The sequence below is a fragment of the Schistocerca nitens genome, chromosome 6, assembly GCF_023898315.1.
Source record: "Schistocerca nitens isolate TAMUIC-IGC-003100 chromosome 6, iqSchNite1.1, whole genome shotgun sequence".
Lineage (NCBI taxonomy): Eukaryota > Metazoa > Arthropoda > Insecta > Orthoptera > Acrididae > Schistocerca > Schistocerca nitens.
The window spans coordinates 63104879-63125591 of NC_064619.1; the positions used below are offsets into that span (position 1 = coordinate 63104879).

The window sequence follows — 20713 nt, forward strand, 5'->3', positions numbered from 1 at the left end:
TGTCAAAAAAATTAACACATGGAAGATTGTCACGATGGGCGCTGTATCTACAGGAATTTGATTTTAGTATTGTTTACATACAGGGTTCCTCAAATATTATTGCTGTAGCTTTATCATGTGCACCTATGGGTTTGAGACAAAGTGCTGTGGAGGACTGCAAAGAAAACAATTATTGTTTGATGTATATTCAAGGTGTTCCGTTTGAAAATTTTATTTCGTCTTCGCTCCAGGACATCGCTAAGGAGCTAAACAAGGATCCAATCTGGGAGGACATTAAGGAGAAGTGGAGGAGAAAGGAAAGCGTTGCGATTAGACAGTATTATTTAGTTCGCAATGAAATTCTTTTTAAACGAAAATCGGTTGACAACTCTGTTTGGTTAGTTTGCATTCCTGATGAGTGGGTTAATAAATTGATTTCGTATACACATTTCAGTTATGCACACTTTGGTCCCAGAATACGCTTTCATAAATTACGAGAAAATTGCTGCTTCAGTAATATGGAAAAACGTATTCGATCTGTTCTTGCCAAATGCAAATTATGTCAAAAGGCTAAGCCGCCAACTATTTCTCACAGAGCACCGTTGTTTCCTATCATTCCAGCGAAATTAAAGGAGATGGCTGCAGTCGATTTGTACGGTCCAGTGGTTCGTTCTACTAATGGTTTTGCGTTCATTTTGGTAGCAGTGGAATTGACATCAAAATATGTGTGTTTTACACCTTTACGTAAGGCAACAGCTCGTTCAGTCTCTAATGCTTTCATCAAACACTTTCTTAAAGAAGTGGGTCCTGTTGATAAAGTTGTATCAGATAATGGATCACAGTTTCGCTCTTAAATTTGGCTTCGTACTCTACGGTGTCGTAAGATTAAACCAATTTTAATTTCAGTTTATCACCCTCAATCTAACGCTTCAGAGAGATGGATGAAGGAAATCAATAAATTGTGTCGTCTTTACTGTCATCAGAATCACAGAACATGGGATCATATTTTTGAAAACATTCTGAATGAAACCCCTAATGATTCAACTTCTTTACCACCTATATTGATATTAAAAATAAAGCACCGACAAATCGAATTTTGAAATAGTTCCTTTTCCGCCTACACGGAAGCTACAGCATTCTGAAGTTGTTAACCTGGCTCTACAAAATATTGCATCTGTGGCTTCTAGAAGAGAGAAATCAGCTAAACGTCCTGGTCGTTTAAAAACCTTGTCAGTTGGTCAAAAGGTGTTAATTAAGTCTCACCGTTTGTCTCACAAAGAAAATGGCTTGTGTCGCAAATTTTTCTGCTTTATAACGGTCCATATAGAGTTCGCAAAATTATTCATGATAACAGTGTCGAAGTAGAAACTCTTAAATCTCGGCGCTCTAAGGGAAGACATCATATGTCGTGGAATGACATACATTTGAGAAACTAACAGTTATACGTAAACACGCAGAGAATATAAGGATACCGCGCTGTGTTCTGGCGGCGGCACATACTCAAAGCAACAGTCAAGTCTGCGCGCCGCACAAGGCAGTCGTTGACCGCAAACAATTACTTCTTATGTCACGCGTACCTACAGCTGATCGAGCTCTCAGTGCGAATGCACTGACAGCCGTAAACAAATACTCAGTCCAATTTCTCCGATTAAATTCAGTATAAAACTATAGTGACTTGATAAGTTATGTTACTATCGTTCATTTTTTGTCAGGATACGGTTGTATAAAATATTAAAGAACTTCAGGTAAATTCTGAGTGTGTCTGACTTTAAGAGGACTTAATATCGAGAAAATTTCAGGAAGAATGTAATTTCGAAGAAGAAAGTAATAAACTAAAATGGTTAACTACTGATTGAGTTTATTTTTCAGGTAACATATTTCCACTTAGGTACGTACATTAGACGTAATTTGCTGCTCACGATTACGTGATTTATACTTTGTGTTAACTGATTTTGACAACGATTGATTAATGAACAGGGTACTTACTTATGTATATTATGCATCGCGTGGCTGCACTGCATTTTCATTGATGTCACGTTTTTTTTATGTGCCTGCTGTGCTTATTTATTTAAATTATAGTTGTCGCATGATTAGTTGTGCTGATATGGTTATGTATGTAAGTTATACTTTGTGATTTATCTGCTTGCGCCTTCATGTTTACTTATTAAGATTACATACGAACATTTATTTGCCTATGCTGATATGATGCTAATGACCTGTTTATTATGTAAGATATATATTTGCTGCTTTGTGTATGGATTGTCTGTTAGACATTTCTGTTTTGTTGTCATAACTACTCTTTAATTTGGTGTATAGAAAGGCTGATATACGGTGTACGAACATGGAGTTTAGGTCACACTAGGGTTTTAATTATAGATTGTTCGCTTGGCAGATCCTCGTTGTAGGCGTTGTGTTACATCCATTTGTTGACATTCTGTTCTCTACTGGTATATTTACTCGCTATAGCATGTTCTGCTTTCGCTCAATGCTTTATATTTTAAGATAATTCTACCAACGACATTGGTACAAGAAACTTCATTGAAGTCACATGAGCTGGAGGTTTTATGGAAGCTGCATAAATTTTTGCTACTAGAAAGGAAGCTACTGACATGACATACCAACACTAGGTTTAGACCATTGACAGTTATTACACTGCATTCTTCGTGAGCAATTGAAATAGCAAGTGACACTTGACACAAGAAATACTCCACATGTTTGCTTCTGTTTTGCCATGATTCTTGAAGTGGTGTACACACTGTGAAATATTACGATCATTCACACTCCATACTCGTACTTGCTTACTGAAAGTTACTCAAACTAAAGGCTGTTAGAGGTCATGTACGCATTTCTTTTATTTAATGATGGACAAGGTAACCAAAATGTATTTTATAATTCATAATGAGTACAAGATTTGGGTCAGGTGGATTACACAGACGTTGTGAGTGGACATAGTGTCTTCGGATTGTATGGGATGATGAATTGAAGTTTGCACTAGTATTTTATCTGTACTTGTTCGAGGAGACTGACTAGAGGAAAGAGTTGTTATGGAAGTGAAATGATATTGGTGATAAGGTTTATATGTAACAACGTATTGAAGAGTTATTATTGAGACATTGAGAATGTGTGAAGTTGATGATTATTGGAGTTTTGGTGGACAAGAGGTAAGGTAAACGGTATTGATGATAAGGTTTATATGTATCGACGTAAGAGGTATTATTGAAGTATTGAGATTATGTGATGCTGATGATTATTGGAGTTTTGGTGGATAAGAGGTAAAGTAAGTGAGGAGCATATTTTTGTTGGTTGGTTTATATGGAACAAGGAGGATGAAGATGGCAGACTAGAACACTCAAGTGGAAGGAAGATTGTCTACACACACACTTTGTTTAATCATTAAGCAGTATATACTTTTTTTTGGAGAGGGGAAGTATTTGCATATCTTGGCACACTGACTTGTTCAGCAACTGTGCATTGTGAATTGGCTTGGCAAACATTGCTCCTGACATGATGACTATGATGTTGACTAACTATTATTGACTGTTATACACTGTTACCACTACTACTTGATACACATGTTGAACATCAAATTTTGACAGAATTGCATTTACACAGTTAACACTATTCAATTATACAGTAGTACTTAAATGTGGATGAAAGATGAGTGAGTGTGTTTTGTGTGTTTTCCTTTCCTAATTCCAAAAAATTGGTATCGACCTACCTCCTAAATATTATTTTATTGTTTGTTGTGGCTTGCACTGACACCCATAAATATTATAGGTTTACTGATATTTGTGTATTTGTAATAGTTAATATGACAATTATCTGATATCATTTGTGTGTTTATTATAATTTGTATGTTTAGTGTAAGAGCATTGATAATAATTTTGTTAAAGCAATTGTCTGTGCATTCAAACTGTTGTTCGTAGCTGCCCTTGTTCAACATTGATGGGTGCCACTTGGATATGTTTAATTTCTGCTGATGAACTCTGATGAACTGTCTAATTAGTGATAGTGAATATTATGCACTGTTACCTGCACTGTTCAACATTGATGGGTGCCACTGTTGGAACTGATTCTACTGAAATGATGTCACTTGTTGGTGTCTGCACCTGATCAACATTGCTGGGTGCCACTGATGGAACTGCTTCTACTGAAATGATGTCACTTGTTGGTGTCGGCACCTGTTCAACATTTGTGGGTGCCACTGATGGAACTGCTTCTACTGAGATGATGTCACTTGTTGGTGTCTGCCCCTGCTCGCCATTGCTGGGTGCCACTGTTGGAGCTGTTTCAATACTGCTGATGAAATGTTATGAGACTGCTATTTGCACCTGATGACCATTGCTGGGTGCTTCTGTTGGAGCTGTCAGCTACTCTGAGGAGTGATACCTGTTTAATGAACTATTGAAAAGATTTTATGTGAATATTTTTATAAACTGATTTTTTTGTGTATTTACTGTTTATGATATGTTATGAGACTCTTACCTGCACCTATTCGTCATTGCTGACGGTACTCATTGAATTGTTTAACCACATTGTTTAACAAATGATACTTGCATAAACTATTATGTAAAATCACATGTATGCAAACATTTGTATTTCCTACTGTATTTTATATGTTAGGTTATTGAAGGGTCAGTGCAAACCCCTAATTCATTTAGTTATGTGATAGTTACATATTAATATTATCTTTTATTTTTGTCTGTATTTTTTTGGACGAATTTGGTGGTCTTTTCACCACCAATGCTGGTAAAAATACCATCAAACTCTACCCCGTGGCGGAGGGGCATATGGAAGGTGACTACGCTGAGTCACAGCGCCAGAGATTGCGCTAGAGATTGGGCCAGAGAGTATTATTCCGCCGCCAACAGTGGCAGTAGTTGTTCAGAAAATGTCGAGGGCAGTTGTAGTTCAGAGGTTGCCGTGGGCAGTGCTTGTTGAGAGGATGTCGAAAGCAGTACTAGTTGAGAGCATGTCGTGTGCAGTTATTGTTCTGTTGGGCGAGAGAGTAGATGCTGTTCGGTTGGTGTAATGTATATATGGAAGGTGTTGCAATGATCATAGTGTATTTTTCGTCAATATATATGGCGGTAACAATTTTTTTTAATTTCAAATCTCCCTAATAATAACTCATCTTGGGCAAAGGTTCAGTCAACAAAGTATCTGGCCCGTGTTCATGTAATAGATTTGTAATTCTGGTTTCTATGTGCAATTATAGTATTTCTGGCTTTTCAATTAGTTCATTTTAAATGGTGTTTAAAATTTCTTGTTGTTTTGAGGAAGAACCATGCCAGATACATGTACGTTGAACCACACTACCACACAGAACAGTTACACTTGTGCTTTGTTGTTTCGTAGATTTTATAGTTTCTGGGGACTTAATTAATCAATTGAGTTAACGGAAATATCTTGTAATTCTTTATTGTTATTTTATGCAGTCAGATTGCGTGCTAATACTACTCAGGGCCAACCGGTTACGAGACTTCGTAACTGGACACATAGCTACTAAAATTACTTTTATTCTATATATTTAATTAAGCCCCAATGCAACAGTCCAGAGTAGCACACACTCAGGCAAAAGTGTGGAAAGATACCACAAATAGAAATTACAGAAAACAGGATGAACTCCACATCCAGTGTAGACAGGTTCAAAAAACTGCGATAAACGTACAGAAACATTACAACAAAAGAAGTATTTCCATCAACGCCAAATTAAGGTTCAAAGGGTTCAAATGGTTCTGAGCACTATGGGACTGAACTTCTGAGCTCATCAGTCCCCTAGAACTTAGAACTACTTAAACCTAACTAACCTAAGGACATCACACACATCCATGCCCGAGGCAGAATTCGAACCTGCGACCGCAGCGGTCGCGTGGTTCCAGACTGTAGCGCCTAAAACCGCTCGGCCTCTCCGGCCGGCCCAAATTAAGGAACTATAGTACAGTAGTCCTACCGAAGGCATTTTATTCCTCTGGAACAACAGTAATCAAGAGGAGAACGAAAACTAAAATGACGGAAAAACAACAGAAGAAAATACTGAGGAAGACCAATGGTCCACTTCAGAGAGTGAGACGTATAAAAGAACTGTACGTAGGATGAATGAAAACAGACTGTACAATTTTATTATAGTTACGACAAACTCAGTGAAAACCAGTGGAGCATAGGAAACTATGGAGAACCTCAAGAAACTCAAAATCTCTACAAAGACATGGCAGTGAAGGACAATACAGAGAAAAAAATCAGAAAACAGAAATATCAGCTAACTCCGAAACAGAAAGAAACAGTAAAGAACAGGATGGAAGAGAGGAAGAAGAAACACAGTGAACTTATGAGACGTTTTTGGGGAGCAAAAGGACGGAGACAGAAAAAAATGCCATGAAAATTGACTTTCAACGCTCTTTTTAAGGGATAATTAATGATTATAGGGTGGAGCAAAAGTCTATTCTTATGTGTCATCAGTTTCCATTCATATGTCAACGACTTAAAGAGTAAGGACGGTCAGTGCCCCGTCTTTTCCGGGCAGATTCTCAAACAAAATGATGGAGAAAACTTCAAATTGGGCCACCATTTCTTTTTAATTGTGCCCTTGAATAAATAATGAGGAAATGGTACAAATTCAATCTAAAGAATATTATAGTTGGAACACGAAATAATGGAATGAAGTTGATATGTTCAGGACTTGCTGATGATCTCGGCCCTCTCGCCAACAGCATTCAAGCAACCAAACAACAATCATTACAGGAAATAGCCCACAGTATTGGTTTTCAAATATCCTTAGAAAAATAACTGAAATAATGCTAACAGAACCGCTAGTAGCAAAGAAATGAGAATTGGAGAACAGGACATAAAAGTTGTTGAAAGGTTGAAATACTTGGGAGAAGTCATAACGTACAACCTGAATGAGAAACCGTCATGGCAGATTAGAATAACCAAATCGGTTAGAACACACATCATGTTATTAAAAACACGCATAACAAAAAATGTCTCCTAACACTCACAAAACTGAAACACCATAAAACGGACACACAACCGCAAATAACGTATGCAAACGAAACCATATGTATGACAACCAACACTGTGGCAATAGACCGAATACTCAAAATAGAAAGAAGGACAGTCAGAACATGTATAAATAAAACCATTTATAAATAAAAAATAGCAAAAAGAAGGTGTTTAAAGAATAGTTTCAAATGAAATAGTCTATGAGTAAATAGAATCTGTGATAGGTACAGTCGTGGAAAAAACGAGCGAGACCCCTTGCCTTTTAATTATCCTACTAAATTTAATCGCTAATAACAGTATTTGGTATTTTGATAAACATCCCGAATGATTGTCACATAAGCGGTAACATAAAGGTAGAAAATTCATATTTTTGGGTCCAGAAAGCTCTTTGCAACAGAAACTGCAGATCATTTTGCCATTTTCATTGCGAAATTGCCGGCTTATTCATGTCTCGTGTAATAATAGAGGGCTGTTTGCCTGGGTTGTCTGCTAGCGTAGTGGAAGGAGTTTGCTACTGCAAGGGAGGTCTGGTTTGTTTTCAGTTCTAATCTCGATGGAGGCAGGTAGACTATCAATAAAACAATTTTAAGAAATTCTCGCCCCCCATAATTACGTCTTGCGTTTAACACACTAATCAGCATTAATATAGTTTTAGAGATGATTGTAAACAGTCTGACAAAGTTCGGTTAGTTTTTCAATTTCACGCCTGTGTATTGTATGTTGGTAGCACTTCGTCGCCTTGCCTGTTATGCTGTGTAGCAGACTTTAAGGCTGTGCGGATAAGCATAACGAAAAGGCGAGGGGTCTCGCTTGTTTTGTCCACGACTGTACCATAAAGAAGAAACGGATCTCTTTCCTAGGATATTTGATGAGAACAAAGGAAACAGAGTTAGCACGAGAATAATTGAGAAGCTATAGTATAGTCAGAGCGGTATTGGATGGATAGCAGAGATAAGGAAGACATGATGAAATTACGAATTACGATGGAGGATTTGAAAGGCAAGACAAATGCGATCAAGATACTTCAGGACAAACGTGTCACACTACCAATAAAAATTAAAAAAACAGAGAATAACGAGGGTGATTTCGAATGAGGAGAGAAGGACGCGATTTGAAAGAATTTGAAAGTATTGGGCCACCAAAAAACACAAGAGTATAATTTATATTATTGACTAAGTGGTCCAGTGTAGGCCATAAAATAAACAAATTAAAAATTAACGATCCCTTTGGGCACTCTACGTCCAAATATTTTAAATATTTTGCTCCGTTAGGAATGACCCAAAGCTGTGATGACAGTCATTGTTATTGAAAGATATTACGCTAAATGTTTCGTCCTGCAGCAGTACAACCCCACAGGAACAGTCAAGCGGTGTAGCAACTTATTTTACGGTAAGATAAGGTCCCTGATGGTGCTGCTACCTGCGAGGCAGAGAAGAAAACTCGGAGGAGTAACTGAGGCAGCCGAGTGCTGTGCGGGAGAGACAGCCCAATCCCGGAGCCCTGCAAGTCGAGAGGCGCGGGCAGCCACTCCATTTCCGGGTTCCTGAGACAGCGCTTCGATCTCAGCGCGCCCGCCACCACGCCGCTACGCCGCGCTGTTTGCCGATGCGGTTCCGCACGGGCGCCCGCCTGGCCCGCGACCGGCATACCCACACGGCGGCGCGTCGAGGGCCCTCCGCTTCTCCGTGCTGCGCCCTCAGCCGGAGCCGACGCCCACTGCCGGCAACGCCGGAAAAAGATCATCCGCCAGTAGCGCGCAACGGCGAAAACAAATACCCTGTCACCCAGCGACCTACTGACGCGACAAAAATCCAGTATCTGTCACACTATTCTACAGAGGTAGTGAGCACTGATCCATACATCGCCCTATACAGAGTGTTTCCGCAAGAGCGCGCATAAATTCAACAGCACATAGAGAATGCTTCACTGAACAATTTGAGACAGGGATCATGGGGTTGGAGAAGCAAGATTAAGCAGCATTACTTTCATCCAGCTTATTTACAACTAACGTGTGTACGACTTTACACGTTCTGTGCTGTTTATTTCCAAGTACATTCTCTGTTTCCTGCAAGGAAAGGAGGACTAACCTGATTACCAGGAAGTCTTGATGCTAATTTTGTTTACTTTACTTATCCATTAGGTGGCTCTGTTCTATAGTATTACCACTGTCCCATGACATAACGTTCTATGAATCAAAGACAGCCCATTCATTACTCGGTGCTGTTCAGAGACGTACAGTACACTGCAATGGAGCAGTACTGGTACAGTATTTCCTTGTCGCTAGATTCGAAGGGGAGGTCGTATTCCACGGCGTGTGAGGTCATCTGACCTGAATTCCCTTGATTATTTCCCATGGGTAGATCTAAGGTCACTTGTTAAAATTATACACTACTGGCCATTAAAATTGCTACACCAAGAAGAAATACAGATGTTAAACGGGTATTCATTGGACAAATATGTTATACTAGAACTGACATGTGATTACATTTTCACGCCATTTGGGTGCATAGATCCTGAGAAATCAGTACCCAGAACAACCACCTCTGGCCGTAATAACGGCCTTGATACGCCTGGGCATTGAGTCAAACAAAGCTTGGATGGCGTGCTGCCCATGCAGCTTCAAAACGATACCACAGTTCATCAAGAGTAGTGACTGGCGTATTCTGTTCGGCCACCATTGACCAGACGTTTTCAGTTGGTGAGAGATCTGGAGAATGTGCTGGCCAGGGCAGCAGTCGAACATTATCTGTATCCAGAAAGGCCCGTACAGGATCTGCAACATGCGGTCGTGCATTATCCTGCCGAAATGTAGGGTTTCGCAGAGATCGAATGAAGGGTAGAGCCACGGGTCGTAACAGATCGGAAATGTAACGTCCACTGTTCAAAGTGCCGTCAATGCGAACAAGAGGTGACCGAGACGTGTAACCAATGGCATCCCATACCATCACGCAGGTTGATACGCCAGTACGGCGATGAAGAATACACGCTACCAATGTGCGTTCACCGCAATGTCGCCAAACACGGATGAGAACATCATGATGCTGTAAACAGAACCTGGAGTCATCCGAAAAAATGACGTTTTGCCATTCGTGCACCCAGGTTCGTTGTTGAATACACCATCGCAGGCGCTCCTGTCTGTGATGCAGCGTCAAGTGTAACCGCAGCCATGGTCTCCGAGCTGATAGTCCATGCTGCTGCAAATGCCGTCGAACTGTTCGTTCCGATGGTTGTTGTCTTGCAAACGTCCCCATCTGTTGACTCAGAGATCGAGACGTTGCTGCACGATCCGTTACAGCCATGCGGATAAGATGCCTGTCATCTCGACTGCTAGTGATACGAGGCCGTTGGGACCCGGCAAGGCGTTCCGTATCACCCTCCTGAACCCACCGATTCCATATTCTGCTAACAGTCATTGGATCTCGACCAACGCGAGCAGCAATATCGCGATACGATAAACCGCAATCGCGATAAGCTACAATCCGACCTTCATCAGAGTCGGAAACGTGATGGTACGCATTTCTCCTCCTTACACGACGCATCACAACAACGTTTCACCAGGAAAACGCCGGTCAACTGCTATTTGTGTATGAGAAATCGGTTGGAAACTTTCCTCACGTCTGCACGTTGTAGGTGTCGCCGCCGGCGCCAACCTTGTGTGAATGCTCTGAAAAGCTAATCATTTGCATATCACAGCATCTTCTTCCTGTCGGTTAAATTTCGCGACTGTAGCACGTCATCTTCATGGTGTAGCAATTTTAATGCCCAGTAGTGTATATTAATACCTTCAGCTGTTGATATATATCAACAGGGACAGGTGAAAATGTATGCCCCGACCGGGACTCGAACCCAGGACCTCCTGCTTACATGGCAGACGCTCTATCCACCTGAGCCACCGAGGGCACAGAGCATAGTGCGACTGCGAGACCCACATCCTGACCTTATATGTCCACACACTACATTCGTAGTGTCCCTACCCAACACACTCATTACTTGTGAAAGACATTCTCACCAAGCCCCGTAAGATTTCTGGTTATATGTATGCATCCGCACAGAAGAAGGTGGTCATGGCCGGTATTGCCAGAACTGTATACTTGTATGGATATGATGTCTGTTCTTTCGGACATGTCACTTGTCACTTGTGTATAAAGTCGCTTGTGTATGAGACTCCAGTGGATATGGAGGTGGAATTACTTGCCATAATTGTAGCTGCCTGTGATTTGATTCGAAACAGACGAAGGATACTTGTCAAAGTGCGTCAGAAACCAGTTCGCCGATGTCATGCTTGCATTGAGGTTGATGGCTGTCAGTTTCAGTACATTCTGTAAGACACAGAACAAATGGTAGGTTCATTGTGTCAGTGATGTTATTTGCAATTAACTACTGTAAATAAAAAATAACACAGTAATGTGATTTTATTCGTATTATTTCCTTAAGCTGGCTTCTCCGACTCCAGGTTCCCTACCCCAAATTATGGCATCCCCTATGCGCTGTACAATTTTTGCACGCTCTTACGGAGACACCATGTAGAAATCTTGCGATAGCTAGATGCACACATGCAATGCGTCATAGCTTCACTGTAACAGACGTTTTAACGCGTGAACCAGCTAGCTGCTTCAGCCGAGTGGTGTAATACCGTCTAAGTGACAAAATATTACGTTAATTATTGTACATTAAATTCCACTTTTGCTTTCGCTAAATGGAATAAAACTTCGTACAGTCATTAGCTAACAACAGCGTTAATTTGAGACTCAGATCTACAATAATTTTGCTTAAAACACATAATTTAGGATTTCCATGAACGTGTACGTTCCTTTCCGCAGCTCGTGGTCTCGCGGTAGCGTTCTCGCTTGCCGAGCACGGGGTGCCGGATTCGATTCCCAGGGGGTTAGGGATTTTCACCTGCCCCGAGATGACTGGGTATTGTCGTGTCGTCTTCATCATCATCATTCACCTTATTACGGTCGGAGGAAGACAACGGCAAAGCACCTCCATTAGGACCATGCCTAGTACGGTGGTGCGGGTCTCCCGCATCGTTCCTCTGTTCTCTGTCAAGAAGCATGGGACTTCGTTTCCAGTAAAATCCTGGCGGGTTCCTAAATGTCAATGAAGAAATTTAATATTAATGATGCTGGTCTACATCAATGCTCTGCAAATCACCGTGAGGTGGGTATGTACCATTGTACCAGTTACTGGGATTTCTTCCTATCCAATTCACGTATGAAACGCTGGATGAATGGTTGTTTGAATGCCTCTGTGCGTGCAGTGATTATTCTTATTTATCCTAATGATCTCCATGTGAGCGACACCTAGAAGACTGTAGCATATTCCTAGAGTCATCATTAAAAGCAAGTTATTGAAACTTTGTCAATAAACAGTCTCGGGATAGTTTACGACTATATCCAAGAGTTGTCCAGTTCAATTCCTTCAGTAATTCTGTGACAGTCTCCCACCGATCAAACAAACCTGTGATGATTCGCGCTGCCCTTCTCTGTATACGTTCAGCATCCCCTGTTAGTCCTATTTTGTATGGGTCCCGCAGACTTGAGGAATAGTCTAGATCCGGTCTCGTACATGGCTTACATTAGTTTTGGGCGGGCTAAGGTACGTGTTTTTATGGAAGTTGTAGATTATGTGTGCAACTAAGTAGTTGTAACTTTATATTTCTTGAATTTTCTACTTTAAATACACATATTGCGGGATTGCTAGCGTTGAATCTGAATCCAAAGATGAAACTCCACTGTAACAAAAATTATTGAGAAAAACTGGAAAGATTTCAAGTATTTAAACACATACCCTGCAAGCAAACAAGTGATCATTGCGTGTATCTTTATTTTGCAGCCATGTTATGCCTACAGAAACACGCAAAACACAACAAAATTTTGCGTTCACGGCGGAGTACAGGGTGATACAGGTTGAAACATCGAGACATAAGTAGTCCAACGTTAAACTCGCTAAACTCGTATGATCGGATTGATTTCCACATTTATCTGCGGGAAAACACATCGTAACAACACGATCTGCGAAAATTATACGATATAATTGTTATCTGAATCGTCATCAAATATTTCGTTCTCACCATCTGTGGACTCATCCAGAAAAATGTTGTAAAATATTCCTGACTTTGTATATCATTTGCTCTACTCGGTTCCATAGTTCACTGCACATTTTTACCAAAGATCAACACAAAAGTACAAAGCACGAAACAGAGAGAACCTGAATCTTAGCTAATGCCTACTAAACAAAGGACGATAACAAAGATTCCAAAAACCAGAAATGTCTTTACTGATACTACTACCACCATCGGGCGGACCTGGCAACTGTTTGCGGGAGCGGTAAATACACGTCTTATACCGTGGAAAATCATCGTAAATGGTAAGACGTACACATTACGTGCACCCCACGTCCCATTTCCCACAAGAACCCTAATATTATGTCGGCAGCAGGCTAAGAGTCAACGACGAATCACGCCTTTCAGTAACATAAGAAAACATTTCTAAAACACTTGTTTTTAAGTAATTATTTTTATTTATATTGAAATTACGATATACTTAGTCCGCCTCTGACCTGAGCTGAGCTGAGTGGTCGGTGAGGCTGACGGCCACGCAGAGGACCCGGGTTTGATTCCCGGTACTGCCAGAGATTTGTCATTGTTGGGAGGATTGCAACTGTGTGTTAGTCTCTTGATGCCAACGGAGGAGCTACTTGACCGAGAATTAGCGACTCCATGTCACGAAAACGGATCCCATGCTTCTCCATACCGTATCCAATGACGTCATTAGACGTTGACATGGCAGTCGATCGGTACCGATACACCCGCCATGGCCTGTGGATGAAAAAATGCTGCTGATTTTAAATAATGCTGATTTTATTTGTTTTATTGCTCGTATGAGTAAAGGAATAAGTGTTGCATGTATGTGTATAAAATCGCGGGCCGGTGTGGCCGAGCTGTTCTAGGCGCTTCAGCCTGGATCCGCGCGACCGCTACGGTCGCAGGTTCTAATCCTCCCTCGGGCATGGGTATTGTGTGATGTCCTTAGGTTAGTTAGGTTTAAGTAGTTCTAAGTTCTAGGGGACTAATGACCTCAGATGTTAAGTCCCATAGTGCTCAGAGCCATTTGAACCATTTTTGTATAAAACCGTTGGAACGTGTACCTTTACATCTGATCTACATCTACATGGATACTGATCACATTTAATTGCCTGGCAGAGGGTTCATCGAATAATAATCCATTATTCAAATCTCGCACAGCATGCTGAAGAACCGAACATCTATATTTTTCCGTGCGAGCTCTGGTTTACCTAATTTCATTGGTTCAAATGGCTCTGAGCACTATGGGACTTAACATCTTAGGTCATCAGTCCCCTAGAACTTAGAACTACTTAAACCTAACTAACGTAAGGACATCACACACATCCATGCCCGAGGCAGGATTCGAACCTGCGACCGCAGTGGTCGCGTGGTTTCACACCGAAGTGCCTAGAACCGCTCGACCACTTCGGCCGGATGACTGTATGTCAGTAAACCGTTTTCTTCGAGGTAATTCATAATGTTCGAACACAATATATGATCCAGAATCCTGCTGAATATTGGCGTTAATGATATGGATCTGTAATTTAGTGGAATACTCCTACTGCCTTTCTTGAATATTGATGTGACCTGTCCAACTTTCCAGTCTTTGGGTACGGATCTTTCGTCGAGCGAACGATTGCATATGATTGTTAAATATGGAGTTTTTGTTGCAGCATACTCTGAAAGGAACCTAACTGGTATACATTCTTGACCGGAAGACTTGCGTTTGTTAAGTGATGTAAACTGCTTCATTACTCCAAAGATATCTACTTCTATGTTACTCATGTTGGCAGCTGACCTTGATTCCAATTCTGAAATATTTACTTCGTCTTCTTCGGTGACTGTATGTGAGTCAGCTACGTAGCAGATGTTGTGAGTTGTGAAGTAGTAACTTCACGAGACTTTGTAACTATAGTAACCAGTTCAGTTCTTCAAAGAATTGATTCTATATCTTTTTCTGGCACTTATTATTTAATAATTCTGTCTAAAATAGCTTCAGGGTGGGATCGGTTCCAGACGGGGGACTCACGATTATTGGGATTTATATCTGAAGCTGATGGCTAATTTTGGACTCAGCCAATCACATGTATGACACGTCGTACAAGTTATTGTTGTGAGCTTGACTCTGATCAGGAGTCTGAACGTGTCGATAATGGGCTCTTGTAACGGAACGTATTCCAATGAGTTTTCCGGAAATGTTTTTGCAGTGTTTTCTTCACCACTGTAAAGTCTTGTACCGTAGGAAACAAGGGAGAGGTTGTTACAAGTGGTCGGTATCCCCTTTCTGCAACACAAATGCACATGTGGGTTCTTCATTTACATGAACACGAAACTACTAACCTTGAATAGAGTCCATGTGTTATGGTACAAGCTCTTCAATCATTGTCGTCTTGCAGACAATATCGGTAATCTTACGTTTACTCTAATGTGGTCCTTCTATGTACTGTCATACCCTAATCTCAATTTGCTATGAATGACAGACGCCAAATTGGAGTGCGAGTTAGTGCGTCAGTGACCCTCCTGTCTGCGGCAGCAGTATAAATACTTCCGGTCGAGAGGCCATTGACGGCCTGTTACTTGTCGGTTTGTCTGCCCTCTCTCCTGGTAGGCCCACTTGATCGAGCGCCTACTGTCGATCTTAGCCTTATATCTCTGCCGACCGATGTGCTGGTGTAAGTTCAAATGGTTCAAATGGCTCTGAGCACTATGGGACTTAAGATCTTAGGTCATCAGTCCCCTAGAACGTAGAACTAGTTAAACCTAACTAACCTAAGGACATCACACACATCCATGCCCGAGGCAGGATTCGAACCTGCGACCGTAGCAGTTGCGCGGTTCCGGACTGCGCGCCTAGAACCGCGAGACCACCGCGGCCGGCGCTGGTGTAAGCTTACGCCAGGACAGTTTTAACTTGGGTAACAGTGAGATTTAAAAGATTAAAACGTATTGGGCAGTATTACGTAAAGGACTGTTATACAGTTTCCGTATTTTTTTGGTGCAACCCGAGCCTTTATTAGGATTGACTCAAATTCCATGTGGCGTGCTGTGCAAATGTTAACTTAGAACTGATAGTTCAATATGAACTTTAGAAAATATTGTGTGAGTGCTTTGTAAATCATTCATTATGTACACGTACTTTTCGTAACAGGTCATGGAGGAAAGCTTGGACGAGGAGAAGAGTCCAAGTGCCATAATCTGATTTCCCAGAAACTTCGCTTAATGTATGAAGGGTCAAAATAATCGGACATGAGTCTTGGGTTATCCGTAGATGCTCGGTTCAGACTAAGATTTTGGACGTACTGTGGATGTCTTTTAAAGAGCTTTAAGTTTATCGAAAGCAGTGACAGAGTGGTCAGACCCGTGGTATGACACTTGTGCGCCCCATGTTCGAAACACGATTTTGATTTTCCTTTCTTTTAAATTATCTACCCGTGTCCTTTCGAGATAACAAGGCAATTGCTTCTTCTTAATTGAGACGACCTCAGGGCGTTATATTAATTCTAAAACTACAACTCTTTTTCACAATAACTGGTATAAGTTATCATATAATGTATGTGGGTATTTTCAGGGGTTGCAATATTTTTAAATCTTCATACTCTTATATTTAATTCTTCTATCAAATTGCATTTTAGTTCCTTATATTTGGTTCTTGTGTTTATTATTCAGGAGTGACTGGTGCATTCCCTGGATGATAACAATGGTGGAAACAATCGAAACACAGAAATTTCGAACACCAAGAGCACCGCGCGAAGCCTGGTTTGTACCAGTGAAACTCTTCGTATGAATCTCACTAGGGAAGGAGATGTCGTTGAGAGTGTGAAGAGTTCAAACGTTGGCAATGATTTCGCAGCAAACCACGTATAACGGATCATTTTCTCGAAAACTGGCTCTTCCAGTTGATTATGAATCAAGAAACACTACAGGAATATCACCGTATACAGTTTCAAATAATTTTCTCATTCACTTATAAGTACATCTTTTTAGTCATGCAACAGACTGACAGCTGCCAAATTGCATAATGATTCTTTTCTATTCATCTGAGTTATGTTACATTCTTTACATTTAAAGCAAACTTTTATTAATCTAGATCTACATCATACTCCGCAAACGCCGCAACGGTATGTGGCGGAGTGTACATCTGCAGTGTTGCCACAGGTTCTGGAATCCAGGGAATATCAGGGAATTTCTAACACGTCAGGGAAACGAAGGAATTATCAGATGAATCTGAAAAACCACGGAAAAATATCATTTTTGTATCAGTAGATGAAATGGTTTGTTTATGAGATGTCATGGATCGTCGCCGGGTACTACGTACTCCCTCATTCCTACTGCTTCTCCCCTCCTACCATTCCCCTCAGCTTCCAGTCAGTGTTGCCACCACTTCTTGCCGCTAGCCTAGCAGCTGCTGACGAGAGGTAGGGAGGCGTTTGTTTGGATCTAATTCTCAGATACTGCTGACGCAGCGGCCGGAGAAAGCGGTAACGTGTGCATGTGTTTTGTCTGCGTGATTGTGCGAATGTGTGTGTGCTCTCGTTTTCTGACAGAAGCTGTGGTTAAAAATTTAATTGTGAGAGTGTGACTGTCTTTTCTACGTGCCTGTATGCAGCTTAGCAATCGTCTATATGGTGCATTGCTATCCATCCTCATTGTAATTGATTCTAAGAGTATTGGAACAAGTTATTTGTTGCATGGATTAATAACCGTGGTCTCGTTTCATCAACATGCTGTCTGTGGCTCGTGAATAGCTGAGGACTTCCACGACGGGTAAAAACCGGAGGCCGTTTCTGCGGGTATCTGTAATGGGTCGGACCTGCCCATCTGAAGCCATTCGGATCCCATTAATGTGCAGGCCCGTGTGTGTGTGACGTAATGCAGCGAATTTTCAGGGTTTACCCATGCACCCAGGACTGCGGTGCTCCTCAGTAGGCCAGAGGTCATGGGCAACGGATTTCAGGAATTACGACTGTCTCACCACAGGTACGTTGTACAGTGTGGCGTTATATAGACATTATATTTGTTCTAGTACATTTTGACACTTAAAAAGTAGTTTATACATCAGAAAGTATGGACAATAAGAAGAAGATAATTTTGTCAGTTTCTGCGCGGGGTAAGCCGAGCGGTCTGAGGCGCTGCAGCCACGGACTGTGCGGCTGATCCCTGTGGAGATTCGAGTCCTCCCTCGGGCATGGGTGTGTGTGTTTGTCCTTAGGATAATTTAGGTTAAGTAGTGTGTAAGCTTAGGGACTGATGACCTTAGCAGTTAAGTCCCATAAGATTTCACTGACGTTTTTTGAATAATTCTGTCAGTCGCTGGCGGTTTGTACGATATGTACTCATATATTTCTGGAAATAAAAATCAACAAAACCTGTAAAATAATAGATATAACACAGTGGGTAATAACCGACAATAACTTATATAGTAAAACCAACGTTTTATTGGCTGTCACCTATTGTGTTTGTTTAGAAAATTCTTTGCTGCCTTGTATACTTCTTTCAAGAGGCCTACTTTTTTCTGAGGTTATTTCTGAAAACAATGACGGTATTTTAAATCTGTCTTGTGACTCCAAGGATGTGCATATATTTCCACCTAATGTGTTTCGTTTTATTTAAGTAAGATAACATCGGTGGTCTTAATGAATAACATATACCATTTGGCTTGCTTTCTCCATCTAAAAACAGTTCATTACAAAAGATGTTGATGTTAGTACTTAAGATTTTTGCTCACAACAGGAAATGCCAACTGTTTGCAAGGTTGTACTTTTCCTCTTTTGCACTATTGTTTATTGTACCGTAGCTGCAAAGATGGATTGTCAACTTAAGTCTTAGCTTACCCTGAAGACCCCAAAATTTGTCAGGAAAAAATGCTAAAACTTATCTGGAAATCAGGGTAATATCAGGGAATTTCACCTGGGGAAACTTGTGGCAACCCTGATCTTGTACGACTAACTGATTCCCCCTTCAATGCTCCACTCGCGAATGGCGCTTGGGAAGAATGATTGTCCGCAGCCCTCTGTATTAGCTTTAATTTCTCGAACTTTCTAATCTGATCAGGTCGCGAAATGTATGTGGGAGGAAATAATATGTTGTCCATCTCTTCCCGGGAAGTGCTCACTCCGTGAGGCGCAACAGAACATCTTGTAATGCCTGCAATGGAGTTTGCTAAGTATCCCAGTAACTGCTCTCGCGCAGACTAAATGAGCCCGTGGCGAAACACGTCGCTCGTCGTTGGATCTTCTCTATCTCCTCTGTTAGCCCTATGTGGTAAGGATCCTAGACTAATGACCAATCCTCAAGAATCGGCCGGACAAGAGCCTTGACAACCACTTCCACCTTGGATGAGATACATTTCCTTCACACTCTTTCTGTGACTCTCAGTCTACCATCTGCTGTAACTACTAATTGTTATACCTGGTTATTTTACTTAAGATTGCTCTGGATAGTCACTCCTTTATATTTTACGGTGGATACTGTTTGCATCAGTTCGTCATCAATGGTGTAGTTCTTCTGCTTCTTTTTCTTGCGTTACGACCTCTGTAGGACCACGGGTAGCCCCTTCGTGGACTGCTTTTTCCTCTTCTTTCTCCCAGAATCTCAGCATTCTTTTTCTTCTTTACTCCCGCTCTTCTTCCAAGAACTTCAATGTCCTTTCTCTACATCTACATCTACAGCCACACTCCGCAAGCCACCTGACGGTGTGTGGCGGAGGGTACCCTGAGTAGCTCTATCGGTTCTCCCTTCTATTCCAGTCTCGTGACGTTCGCGGAAAGAAGGATTGTCGGTATGCTTCTGTGTGGGCTCTAATCTCTCTGATTTTATCCTCATGGTCTCTTCGCGAGATATACGTAGGAGGGAGCAATATACTGCTTGGCTCTTAGGTGAAGGTATGTTCTCGAAATTTTAACAAAAGCCCGTACCGAGCTACTGAGCGTCTCTCCCGCAGAGTCTTCCACTGGAGTGTATCTATCATCTCCGTAACGCTATCGCGATTACTAAATGATCCTGTAACGAAGCGCGCTGCTCTCCGTTGGATCTTCTCTATCTCTTCTATCAACCCTATCTGGTACGGATCCCACACTGCTGAGCAGTATTCAAGCAGTGAGCGAACAAGCGTACTGTAACCTACTTCCTTTGTTTTCGGATTACATTTCCTTAGGATTCTTCCAATGAATCTCAGTCTGGCATCTGCTTTACCGACGATCAACTTTATATGATCATTCCATTTTAAATCACTCCTAATGCGTACTCCCAGATAATTTATGGAATTAACTGCTTCCAGTTGCTGACCTGCTATTTTGTAGCTAAATGATAAGGGATCTATCTTTCTATGTATTCGCAGCACATTACACTTGTCTACATTGAGATTCAATTGCCATTCCCTGCACCATGCGTCAATTCGCTGCAGATCCTCCTGCATTTCAGTACAATTTTCCATTGTTCCAACCTCTCGATACACCACAGCATTATCTGCAAAAAGCCTCAGTGAACTTTCGACTACTCTAGTCACTGCACTAGTCACACACTAATCTTTTCCTGTATTCTTCTCTGTCGTTGATCTCCGGTATATGGTCGCTGTATATTTGTTCCTCCAGTTTTCCTTTCCTTCGACCTTGATCCCCAGTTCCAACCGGTCCTTCCGAAGTTCAACAGCCCACTTGGTTCCTG

At 41.4% G+C, this 20713-nt stretch overlaps 1 non-coding gene across 1 annotated transcript; it reads right to left on the reverse strand.

Annotated features, from left to right (window-relative positions):
- Window positions 1-10806: 10806 nt before the first annotated feature.
- Trnat-ugu (transfer RNA threonine (anticodon UGU)) lies at window positions 10807-10881 on the reverse strand. Its single transcript has one exon. It is a non-coding gene; the product is annotated as a tRNA-Thr (tRNA).
- Between the last annotated feature and the right edge of the window lie 9832 nt (window positions 10882-20713).